General features: G+C 37.1%; 1 long non-coding RNA gene across 2 annotated transcripts in view; it reads left to right on the top strand.

Moving 5' to 3' along the window:
* Positions 1 to 12,112, top strand: part of LOC122357423 — a 200,358-nt gene that overhangs the window by 70,372 nt on the left and 117,874 nt on the right. For both annotated transcript variants that reach the window (XR_006252477.1, XR_006252476.1), the window contains exon 3: positions 3,180 to 3,230. This is a non-coding gene — a long non-coding RNA (uncharacterized LOC122357423). The remainder of the gene's footprint in view (positions 1 to 3,179; positions 3,231 to 12,112) is intronic.

Raw genomic sequence — 12,112 nt, 5'->3', positions numbered from 1 at the left:
TATAAATTATAAAACACTTTCATCTAGTAACTTTATGTATGCTTTTATGCTGTTTTTTTTAGCAACAGTTTAGGGGTCCGTTTAAACAATTGTGACCCCTTTTTATAATGTTTTCTCTTTATCTAACAAATGCTGTCTTCATTTACTACTAGTCATTAGCCACTGAAAAAGTAACTTGGAACAGCATATTGCCCTCTTTCAGTTGCTAATGCTTTTTTTAATCGAACCCCATGCAGGTTCCTCCAGTCAGCTGTTCTTTTCCCTACCTTGCAGTTAGCTGTAAGCATCTGGTAACATTTGTGCATTCTTGGGGAAAAAAGTTTGGAAGGTGGTCTAAACCTGCTTGAGAGAATATGTGAGTTGAGGAATCTAGCTACATTCAAACCCCACAAACAAATGATCTGCACAAATCTTTTAAATTGCTGCTGTAAATATTTGCCATTTGAAAATAAGAGAATAGGACCTGTGCTGCTTCATCTTGAAGCCGCACACTTCAAATAGACCTTTCAAAGAGAAAACAAGCAGCAAACAATCCCGAGGACTGTTGTAGCCCATTCAGCATCGCAGTGGTTAAATGGAGTGGACCGAAGAAGGTTAAGTTGAAAGGTTGAAATAATACTTGAGAAGTTTTTCGTTGCTGTGTACTATAAATTTGATTTTCCTGTCAGTCCCTTTTGTCTGACTAATTCTTTAATTTCAATCCTGCTCAGTTTCTTCACATTCCCTTTTCCTTCCTTTTATTTCTTCAGTTGCGTGGCGGCGTCGAGAAAAGTTTGCAACAAAGAAGCCGGCTCTTATTATTCATTCCGATTCTTTATAGGTTAGCCTGTCAGTTCTATGCATATTTAAATATTCATCGCATCCTTTGAAAAGCAGACGGAAATGCGATGTCTTGCCACCATCGGATATTCGCTATGTATGCATAAGCGTCAAGGCTGTGTTTCTTCCTCCAGCTTGTTATCTCAGACACATTCTTCACCTTTGTCTTTGAACACACACTTAAACACGTACCAAACAGATGGAAATTCACACGCATCAAAAATAAGCGGTCATACACAGAAGATGCCTTTACGCCCTGCCGATTGAAGCTCTTTCCACTGGATCTCGGCTCACATTTTTCAAAGAGAATCAAGGATTGTGGGGAGCGTGGCTCGTGATGTATTTCTTATATGCAAAACGGGCCTTGTGCAAAGTGGCGTAATTGCGTGTGATGTGGCCAAGTGGCCGGCCTGACAAGGAGAAGCAGTTGATGTATTGGTGGCTGGTTGAGCTTGTTAGCAATGGCGTGCCGAGCGATGAAGGGGAAAGAAAGAGAGGGAATCAGGGACAATCAGAGGGAATAGATTATGAAGGCAGCAGTGTGGAGCTAAGTGTTGCTCTCTCTTGTTGCTGCCATGAAACGGGAAATGGAGGGTGGCGCTAACATTATTTTATTAATTACATCTCAGTTTGTCTCCGTGATGACAGTTCTTTCCCATCCTCCAACATCCTGTGCCATTAGTGTTTTTCGTGCCATGTTCTGTTACAAGTGCTTTTTTTTTCTTTTCTTAATGGTATTTCTCTGAAAGTGTATGGCAGTTTACTAAGTTAAGGTGGACTTATCACAGTTGGGTAGTTGTGGCCTAATGGTTATAAAGTTGGAGTTGTAACCCGAAGGTCATGGGCTTGATTCTCAGTACCGTCAGAATTTGAAGGTAGGGGGAGTGAATGACAAGTGCTCTCTTCCACCTTCAGTGCCTATGACTGAGTTGTCTTGAACCCTCAGTTGCTCCTACTTTCCTTATTTTTTTTTTTTTTTTTTTTATAAAAAAAAAAAAAAAAAAATATATATATATATATATATATATATTTTTTTTTTTTTTTAAAATAAAAAAAAAAAAAAAAATATATATATATATATATATATATATATATATATATATATATATATATATATATATATATATATATATATATATATATATATATAATTTATTTATTTTTCCTACAAATACACTTTACTAAAGACAATTGGTTTTTTTTTTTGCATCAAATTAGATATTTTTTTAAGGGAATTCAATTTAACAGTATCCCAGTAAAGCACTAGAGCAGGTCGATAACGTAACCAATGGTTGAATTCAGTGAAGAAATTAAAATATTCTTATTTCAAATAAACATGATACCATAATTACAAATAAAAATAGCACAGTATTTACTTGTAATAACGAGAAGTGTTTACTTTGATCAACGAATAAGCATATGAGAAACACTAACTACTGGAGCAAAAATGCAGAAAAAACAGCTTTGTGTCACAATAAATTGCATTTTAAAATGCATTTCAAAAATCATTAAAAATTCATATTACTGTTGTAACGTTTTTGATTTAAAAAAAAAAAAATCATGAGACATTAAAATAAATGTAAACAAATTGACATAGAGCTTTAAAGCCATATTAGCTGAAAAAAGGAGCTGGTCCTCACTGCAGAACACGGACGGGACAGAGGGACAAAATCAAGTGCTTCTAGTGTTCTCTCACTAATACTGCGCTTTGGAAAAGATGAGAATCTTTCATACACTTCAGAAGTGCGGCCTTCTTTCTTCTGTGGCTTTGCATGTGTGTGTGATAAGTGTTTGTGTGAGCAGTTTTGTATTGTGGTGGCAAAGGCTCGCGTGTAGCCAGGCGTAGCGGACTGTGTCCGGTCTGTCAGGGTCCAGAGCAGGCAGTGGGATAAAAAGTGGTCAACACCAGGGAGAACAGCTGCAGTCTCCCATTGCTCGGCTATGCCTGAGTGGGCCAGACCATTGCTCGCGCGGCCCCTTTCTCTCCAGGGCCAGACGCAGGACCGACACTCTCCCAGAACCCCAATGAACCAGCCTGACAACCTGCCTCTAGCCCCACATGAATAAGTCAGGCCTGCCACTGCCAATCAATCCATCAGTCAGTTAGTCAGTCAAGCAGAGGAACACATGAATGCATTACACACACCTCTAGTACACAGAATAAGAACACGGCCCATTCTTATTCACAACATATGTGGTGTATAAAATCTGCTCTGGCCTTTGTTTCTACTTGAGGGTAATGCCAATAGATACCAGATGTTCTCTGCTGAAAAATGTGTTCTGTGTCAAAACAACGACAAGAAAAAAACTAAACGATATGTCTTACTGTTTCTAAATCCTTGCTCTGCTTTTAATTGTAGGTGGGGCCCTTATGTGTGTGGAGACAGGAGACATCATCGTTCCTGTAAATGGTGAGTTTTTTGTATTTCGCTTTTAATGTGAATATGCCCAAGAGTCTCCAAGTCGGATGTGGGATATTCCTACTTCTGAATTAAGTAGGAATCTGAGCTTGTTCGATGCTCAGGTGATGACATTCAGCAACAGGAAATTGTTACCTGTTTTTTCCTGCCTTATTTACAGGTTTTTTTTTTATCAATTGTAGGGTTTATTGTCATCTAATGGAGGAACTGTTTCAAACATTTTACATTTTTGCTTAACAGGTTTATTATAATGTTTATTATTATTTGTGCACATTGCAGATTATATTGCCGGCAAAGTCGGTGTAGTGTTCAAAGTTTTACTTCTGCCTACAAATTACATAGCAAAGCTGCAGTAATAGTTTTTTGTTGTTTTTTTTTTTTTTTTTATTAAGGATTTTTAAATTATTTTTGGTAACTTGTTTTACTGGTTATACGTGTGTTTTGGATTCCAAGCTCTATTTTGTGAAATTTTAAAGCAGGTGTTGTAGATCTCATGAACTTTTATTATGTTATGGCGCAACCTCTGTTTTTGGTTCAGCAGCATATCTTCTGAACTGCTTGTTTAATTATTCCGGTGCTGTGTTTCTGTTGACACTGGTACAGACTAAATTAATTATATGTAAAATTTACTGGCTATTGAGCATAATTTTCTGCGTACACCAGATGTTCAGCGACGATTGTATGGAAGAAATTTTGCACTCAGAACATTCGCGAGTCATAATCCCTATTACAACAAATCAAAATTTCATTTGTACTGGGCAACTTGGGTGATTATCTGCCTTAAGACATCTCTCTATGCAAATTCTCTCAGACCAAGAATTAAAGGTCAGAGAATCACGATACAACGTCAGGTATTCAAGCTGCCAGCGAGAGCGATTATGACAAGCTTCAGAAACCTGGGTCGAGTGTTGAAATAGAATAAAAATAGTGTCTGTTCGGCCCAAAAAAAATAAATACATGACATACATTTCACACCTTACCTTCCTGTCTAGTTTTGAGAGCATGAATAATTAATAAGGATGAATAGATTGATCATGCATTATTGATGACAATGCCTCTTTCTGCTCTACATGCAGCAGTGCCAGATGATCCTCTTCCTCCTTATGCAAATTCTCATTCTGTGCCAACAGCCAATGAGCAGGATGCCAACTAAACTGTTCTTAAAACAAACATTTCTGGTCTGTAGGAATGTAGATGAAATGCAGAAAAGTATATGCATGTGATATTTATCATATTGTTAGTTGTCAGTTATCATGATGACATACTTAGATTACAGTAGCGCACTTAATAATTGACTGAAAAATGGAAATGTAAACACCCCTTGCTCAACACTGGATCATCAGCTGTGCATTAGTAATTTAACATCTTGTTACGTGAAAAGCTTTGTTTTTTACGTGAGAGGCATTTTGCATGTTCCCAAAATACAAAAAAAAAAAGTCTCCTGATCTTAGAACATGGGTGTTAAAAACTGTTTTGGAGTAATGCAACTTGGTGACTATAGTGATGTTTTTATCAGCAGTTTGGATTCTGACGGCACCCATTCACTGCAGAGGATCCATTGGGGAGCATGTGATGGAACGCTGCATTTCTCCAAATCCGTTCTGATGAAGAAATAAAACTCATCTGCATCTTGTATGGCCAGAGGGCGAGTGCATATATTCGTATATTCATAATTTTAGTAATTCCTGTAGATGCGTGCAGAAAGAGAAATCACGCTCTTTTCATATTCGAGCAGTGCATGTTGGACTGGAGCATAAACACCTTCCTCTGTTTAGCGTACAGCCGCAGTGCCGTTCCCCAAGTCCCACCGTCCCTCCCTACAAGATGCAATGAAACATTAATCAGCAAATTGTGCATTACGTTTGTAATTAACATTCAAGAGAGTTTAACTTTGCAATGTTTCATTAGTTTATATGCAAATAATTTTGAGCGATTGCCTCATTTGGTTTGGGAGTGCAATGATGTATTGGCCTGGCAGAAGGAATCGTAACACGAGAGGGAGAGGTGCGTTTGAACGCTTGTATAGATGTGTACCGGTGAGTGTGGATGAGTGCCATGATGAATGTTCACCTCGTCTGTCCCAGGCCTCCATTTTAGATGCATTTTACACCGGCTCTTTAAATGCAGAGGAGGAATGTTAACCTTAGCCCCGTTCACAGCACAACCAATTCTCTTGTCACACTACATCAACCTGAAATATACCTGCATCTTGATCGCTCTTCAGGTGCCCGTGTGCAGACGCGTATGTGTGTGTGTGTGTGTGTTTGTCTCCGCCGTGCCCTTTAAATCTGTTTTTGTTTATGAACCTGTATTTATGAGAGGCAAATCACAGTCCTCTGCACATCTCTGCGTCCAGCTCCATCTGTGTGCTTGCTCTCGTGTGTGATGAGCTTTTGCACTGTGAGTAATGTTTACTAACCTGAGTGGGCAGCAGATTGCGAAAATGCATCATTAGACTGTTATTACTGGGTGGTGACTGCATGTGGCGGCTCAGGCGCCCTGCGTACAATGCTGATTGCTCATTCATCACGGCCTTACAAGCGCTTTTGTAAAATCTAGATCATTTCACCCCGTCATAATGATGTTCCTCATGGTTTTAAAGCCATTTGGATGGCTCTCATTTTTTGGCATGCACATTGATTGTGTTTTACCTATTAAATTGGCTATTGCGCAAACCCTCTTCTAGTCTCGTCATGCGTTAAGCTGGTTTTTTTGGAAGGTAAGGAAAACGCATCCATCTGGGTCAGACCGTGGAATGTCTTTTCATTCATTATTCAGTTCGTCACGGGCCGGTAATGTGATTGGATGTGACGCGTGTCAGGATCTGGTCGCGCCGACGACTCAAGTCACGAGCCTAACGAGAAACAACGCCTCGCTCTGCGGGACGCCTTTTTCAGCAGCTCTTAAAACGGGTTTTGCATGTTAAAAGGTGTACTTAGGGAAACTTAGTCTGGTCAGCTGTGATGTTTGATTCTGTTATTCAACGAGTGTGGTCTCGCAGCTAAAAGTCTGCTTTGTAAGTCTGAGCAGTGTGTTTTTTACGCACCATAGGTGTTAGAATGATTCTCTTAGCTTGTTTATGTTGTATGTTCATACTCTTCACTTGGCAGCATTATGAAATTCTGATGAAGGTGAATGGATTCGGCTTGTCTGTAATGGAGCTCTAAAGCTGTAATGATGCCTTTTTTACATGCTTTAACCACATTAAAGCTATAGGTGTAAATGTACACAAATGCTATACTATGCTTCAAAATTTTTGGATTTTAATTCTTGTTCTCTTACCAAGGCTTGATTTGCTTTATTCACTCATTGGATTTAAAAAAAAAAAAAATACAGTATCATTTTAATTAGTTTTTAAAATGAACTACAATAGAAATGTTGTTTATTACTATGAGCTTAATTATTGTCTTAATCCTTTGGAAATCATTCTATGCTGTTTGCTACTCAAGAAACATTTATTATTAAACATTTAACACATTGATTAATATTTTCGTGGAAAAAGTTTTTAGAATTCTTTGAATATAGTTTAAAAGAACAGGATTTACTGAAATTTGTATTTTTTTTAACAATGTGAAAAACTTTAGATTAATGCATTTTACTTAATAGAAGTATTAGTTTCCTTAAAAGCAGTAAAGTATTAATTTCTTTAAAGTATTGACATTGGACTTTTTCCTGTAATCTTTTAAACTGTCAGTAAAATATAAGGATTCATGTTTGCCATTTATATCACATGAACTTTTGTAGGAAGAGCCTTTTTTTATCTGTCAAAATGATGGAAAGCATTTAGAATCCTCTATCAATGTTTTAAAAAAATCTGTAAATGGAAATATTTATGTTGACACAAACTTCCAAGTAATATGTGCAGTTATCATTTAGTGTGTGTAAGAGCAATTAAATCATTCCGGATAACAGGATATGAAACGCATGTTATTACCAAGTGTAAAGGCAGAATAAGATTCCCTGTGAACTGTTTAATTAAAAATAGCTCATAAATTAGCTGAGTTGGTTCACAAATGGTAAGGTAAGTAAACACTAATATCCTCATTTTCATTATTAGATGAAACCAAACCTTTTTTTTGTATTTTTCCCAGTTGTTAAAGAGTGCAGTGCTTTTGCCTCTTGTCCAGTGTATCAATAAAACAAATGCAGGATCAATGCCACTTGTAAATTGTCACTTTTAGGCCATCTCTTTATAACATTAAAGACTTGTGAGGGGTTTCTTTTTTCATATTAAATGTACCATAAAATGCAAAACTGTATTTACCTTGTATAGATAATATCAGTTCTGTACATGGAAATTACATATCGTGAGCCTCCTTGTGTAAATCTTAATAAAAAAAAAAAACACTGAAAAACAGCTAAATCTGAAAATGACATCACAGTCTGGATCACTACGTCTCCAACATTTGCATAACGTATAACTGTCCATGTTCTAGACTAGCCACCAGCCAAACCATCCGAAGTTCTGCAGGTATTGTGCAATTGTATCAAGCAGGACAATAGCGATCGTGGAAATAAGTTATGTTCCAAGAAAATAACCTGTTCTAATAATAAAATGCAAACCAGGGACATAGTGAGCTTTAGCAGAAGTCTGTTACATTTTGGTATATAAGATTTCACTTACCACATAATCAGAGTAAGGAGGGATTAATGAGGATGAAGGCAAATGGTTTATAGATACTGAGCACCACTGACAAGCATCTGAAAGTGTGTGGTAAGTACTGATGCTCATCAGTATAAACAGAGCAATTGTGAAAGTGAAACTGAATCGAGATTGTGCATATTAATATGATGCCCTCATTTTATATACAGTATAATTACCCAAGGATATAACTGCGAGAAAAAGTGCTGAAATATGTTTTCCTCCCTGTGTTTCTCTTCTGCGACGTGAGCTGTTGAATGGACACGTAAAACTGTTTCTGGGGATTTTTTGCACTTACTTAAGCCACATACCTTCTAAGTAGATATGAGAACAATTTAGTATACTATATCAATCCATTCTATGGCACCTTTAAGGAACTTGATGGCGTCTGTGATCGCGTTAAAGCGCAGCTGGCCATTACCTAATGCAGAGACTCTATAATGCTCCACGCTTGCCCTCGCCTTTGATCTATGCCCTCCGGCCCGACATAAACGCAGTATCATTAAATGACAAGTGCCAATACGTCGACTCTACATGATCCATGTGAGATCGCTCCGCAAAAGTGCTTTTCCATCAGAGGCTAAGGAAATGAGTTGCTGGTGGTCCGTGACAGTTGTCCGATATTCGAAATGTATGCAATTTTTAAAAATTTACTTCTACCCTCCCCTCAAGCATGCTGGAAGAGAACCAAAACCGCTATTTTTTTTTCTGACAATACATTTGTCAGTCCTATTAGAGGAGTGCAGTTGGGCTTTTGACTCGTGAAGATGAACCGCCTCACAGTTTTTGACTTTTAATACAAATAAGTGCTTTTCCAGCGTCGGAAACCTCTTCTCTCAGGTGAAAGTTTTGCTAATTGCGCAAAGGAGTCTCAGCTAGAGTTTTAATTAGTATAATGACTGTATATCTCTTGATTAGAGAGTGAGAAGGTCAGTGATAACTTTGCGGCATAATGAGATTACAGTATAATGCTGATATTGCAGCAGTGATTACGGAGGATTTAGCCTCTCTCTCAACAGACGATGACCCGTAACTGTTTGGTAAGAGGTTGTCTCAGGACATCTCTTATTCAAATGAGAGAAAAACAGTGCTAACACTGTGGGGCACTTTCTGTTTTATCTTTCGTAATGAAATTCTTATTAAGCAGCTGGCTTATTCGGGACCCTGCAAAGCTTGATTAGTTGTTTCATTTCATATTTAAGATGGCCAGACAGTACTGTTTTAATTACGCTGCAGATGTTGGGAGACGTGCGGGCATCTTCTCTCAACCAGTCTCTCGAGAGTCAGGGGCAGACTTTCGGAAGAACTTGTTTTCTCGATCTTTCTTTATTAAGGGTCTCTTTATTTGCATGTGTTCTGGGTTTTTGTAGAAGTAGTTGCAAAATAAGTGCACGGGGAAGCAGGTGCTGCCGGCTGTTGCTTAGAAATATCAAATGGCAGATTAACGCTTCTAACTTGGGAATAAATGAGTAAGAATTTTGCTAGATCGTGTTTCTTAATCAAATAGGTTTGTTTCTAAAGCTCTAGACTGAATAAGATAGTTGGAGCATGAAATATTAAGTGAATTTTTCATCTGTACTCATTTGAAGTGTTTGAAATTAAAGTAAATATTTCTAAAGGATTCCAGTGGAGAAAATGGAATGAAGGTTTATGAGTAAGACTGAACTGCAAAGAAGTGGTTCCCTTTTATCCTCATTATAATCAGTGAAGCAGTGGATTTGTCTTGGCTACTTGCGATGCCAGTATTACGCTACTAGAATGTGAGTGTTCAGAGCTTTGATCATTTGTTGATTTTGTAAAAGACAAGACGACATGCTTTTAGCTCTCTACATGATCAGTTTGAAATGTGTTTTTAAAGCTGATCATGTTTGTCTATGCATTCAGTTATTGTACTTTTGAATAAATTAGACACTTGCTTTATTCCATATACTGTGTGTGTATATATATATATATATATATATATATATATATATATATATATATATATATATATATATATATATATATATATATATATACAGTATACAGTTAATTTGATTTCACTATTTAATGCACTAACTAGCAATGAAAATACATTGCAATTTTTTTTGTAACTTTTTAATGTTTTTCATTGTTTTTTCTGAAATCCATATACAACATTAATGAATTAGCTAAGAATTAATTGTTTTTTTTTTTGTTTTTTTTGTTTTTTTTTAGTTCATTGTTTAAATATTATCTAATTAACAAGCTGAACCCTATTAAAAAGTGCTGTAAATTTACAAATCTAATGTTATCCAAATTACGACCTATGCTCAAATGCAGAAATTTTAATTCATGCATTTATGACCTGGTGGTTAGATTATTGCAATGCTTTATTGGGTGGTTGTTCTGCACGCTTGATAAACTTCAGCTGGTCCAAAACGAGCAGCCAGAGTCCTTACTAAAAATGGCAGATCCTTTTCCTATCTATCACCCAAACTCTGGAACAATCTCCCTAACACGGTTCGGGAAGCAGACACACGCTGTCAGTTTAAATCTAGATTAAAGCCTACACATAACACACTAATACGCTTCTATTATTCAAACCCATTAAAGGATTGTTAGGCTGCATTGATTAGATCAACCGGAACTGGAAACACTCCTCATAAAACATAATGTACTCGTGACCTCGTAAAAAGAACGGCATCTACGCTAATATTAGTCTGCTGCTTTCTCATTCTGTTTCTCAGCTTGTATGCAGATCAGCACCCAAAGAGGACGTTCATCTGAGACCAGAACACACACAAAATTTATTGCACACCCTGACATAGCTGTATTTAAAATTGAACTGGAAGTTAAGTGCTGGGCGTCTGGCCAGAGGAGAACTGGCCCCAGCTGAGCCTGGTTTCCCCCAAGTTTTTTTCCCCTCCATTTTGTATGGATGGGGTTTTGGTTCTTTGCCGCTGTTGCCTCTGGTTTGCTTAGTTGGGGCTCCGATTGATTATCGTCAATTTGATTACAGAGACGTCTCTGCATTTAATAACAAATTGTTAAATCTTGTCATTATAACATTCCTATCATTGCATTCATTGCATTAAACAATCTGTGTTGTTAAAAGAGCTATACAAATGATTGATTGATTGATTGATTGATTTTACAATTTACATTAACAGTTAGAAAATGTAACATCAGATTTAACAATAACAAAGCAAACAATACATGCAATATGCAACCTTATTAGTTATTCTTATTTCCTATAAGCTCAGGTCGCCAGCATTGTAAAGCACTTGCTATAAACATTGCAGTACTTCGATGAGATCTGTACTTAAGGATTCATCAAGTCATTTATTTGTCTGCATGTTTGAATTTAGTACAAATGTACAATTGATCATCTTATTTTCAACTTATTCGATGTTGAAAGAACTCCCTTTATTTTTTTGCTGCGTTCAGCACACTTTTTCAATGCGAGTTCTGGAGAAACTGTGCTGTGGGCACTACACTCTGGGATGAGCAATTGATCTGTGTAAGATCAGTAATTAGAGGTTTTGCAGTAATTAAAAGCTCTGGAGCCAGCACAAAAGCAGGGTCAAGAGTTCCCGTGAGAAGGCAAATAGAAGAGATGTCTGAACAACACGAGAGATCAACTGCAAACACGAGGAAGGAGGGACACCGGAGTGCAGTGGGCTAGTAAAGCCTACCCAGAGGCACCGAAAGAGGACGGATTATCAATGAGACAGAGAAACTCAAAGGGGATACTGCGATTTACCGAACCCCAATTTACCATAATTCAACACTTCAGTGCATTCACTAATTAAAAAATTAAACCAAAATTTTATAATAAAGATATCGCACAGAGGCCTTTCAGACGCTTAATCCATGATTAAGAAAATTAAAGTGTGTTTAATTTGATTAAGAGGGAACATAAACACTTCCCATCTGTTAGTCTCTCTCCAGAGATTTCGTGGTACATCAGGGAGAAGGATGTGCCTTGAGGATAATGTCTGCAGGGACTGTGCCGATTATAATGGCTTTTAGAAGAAAAGAAAAAAAAAAAGGAAGCTGTTAAGCACAACTCTGAAATAAGTTATTACATCTGCTCAATATAGAAGCGCATGTCTTCAGTGGTGCTTATAAAGAACAGCTGAATGCCTTTTTTCTTGGTAAAGGTCATGTAATGGTTTTCTATTAATATAATTCTGCTGAATTGCCAAATGGAGGGTAAAAATGTGCTCTTAGGGTATTTATTTTATTTGTTTTATTTTTTTTATTTTTG

This window comes from Puntigrus tetrazona, chromosome 14, assembly GCF_018831695.1.
Source record: "Puntigrus tetrazona isolate hp1 chromosome 14, ASM1883169v1, whole genome shotgun sequence".
Lineage (NCBI taxonomy): Eukaryota > Metazoa > Chordata > Actinopteri > Cypriniformes > Cyprinidae > Puntigrus > Puntigrus tetrazona.
Note: the sequence above shows the minus strand (reverse complement) of the source record. Positions and strands in the feature narration are given on the sequence as shown.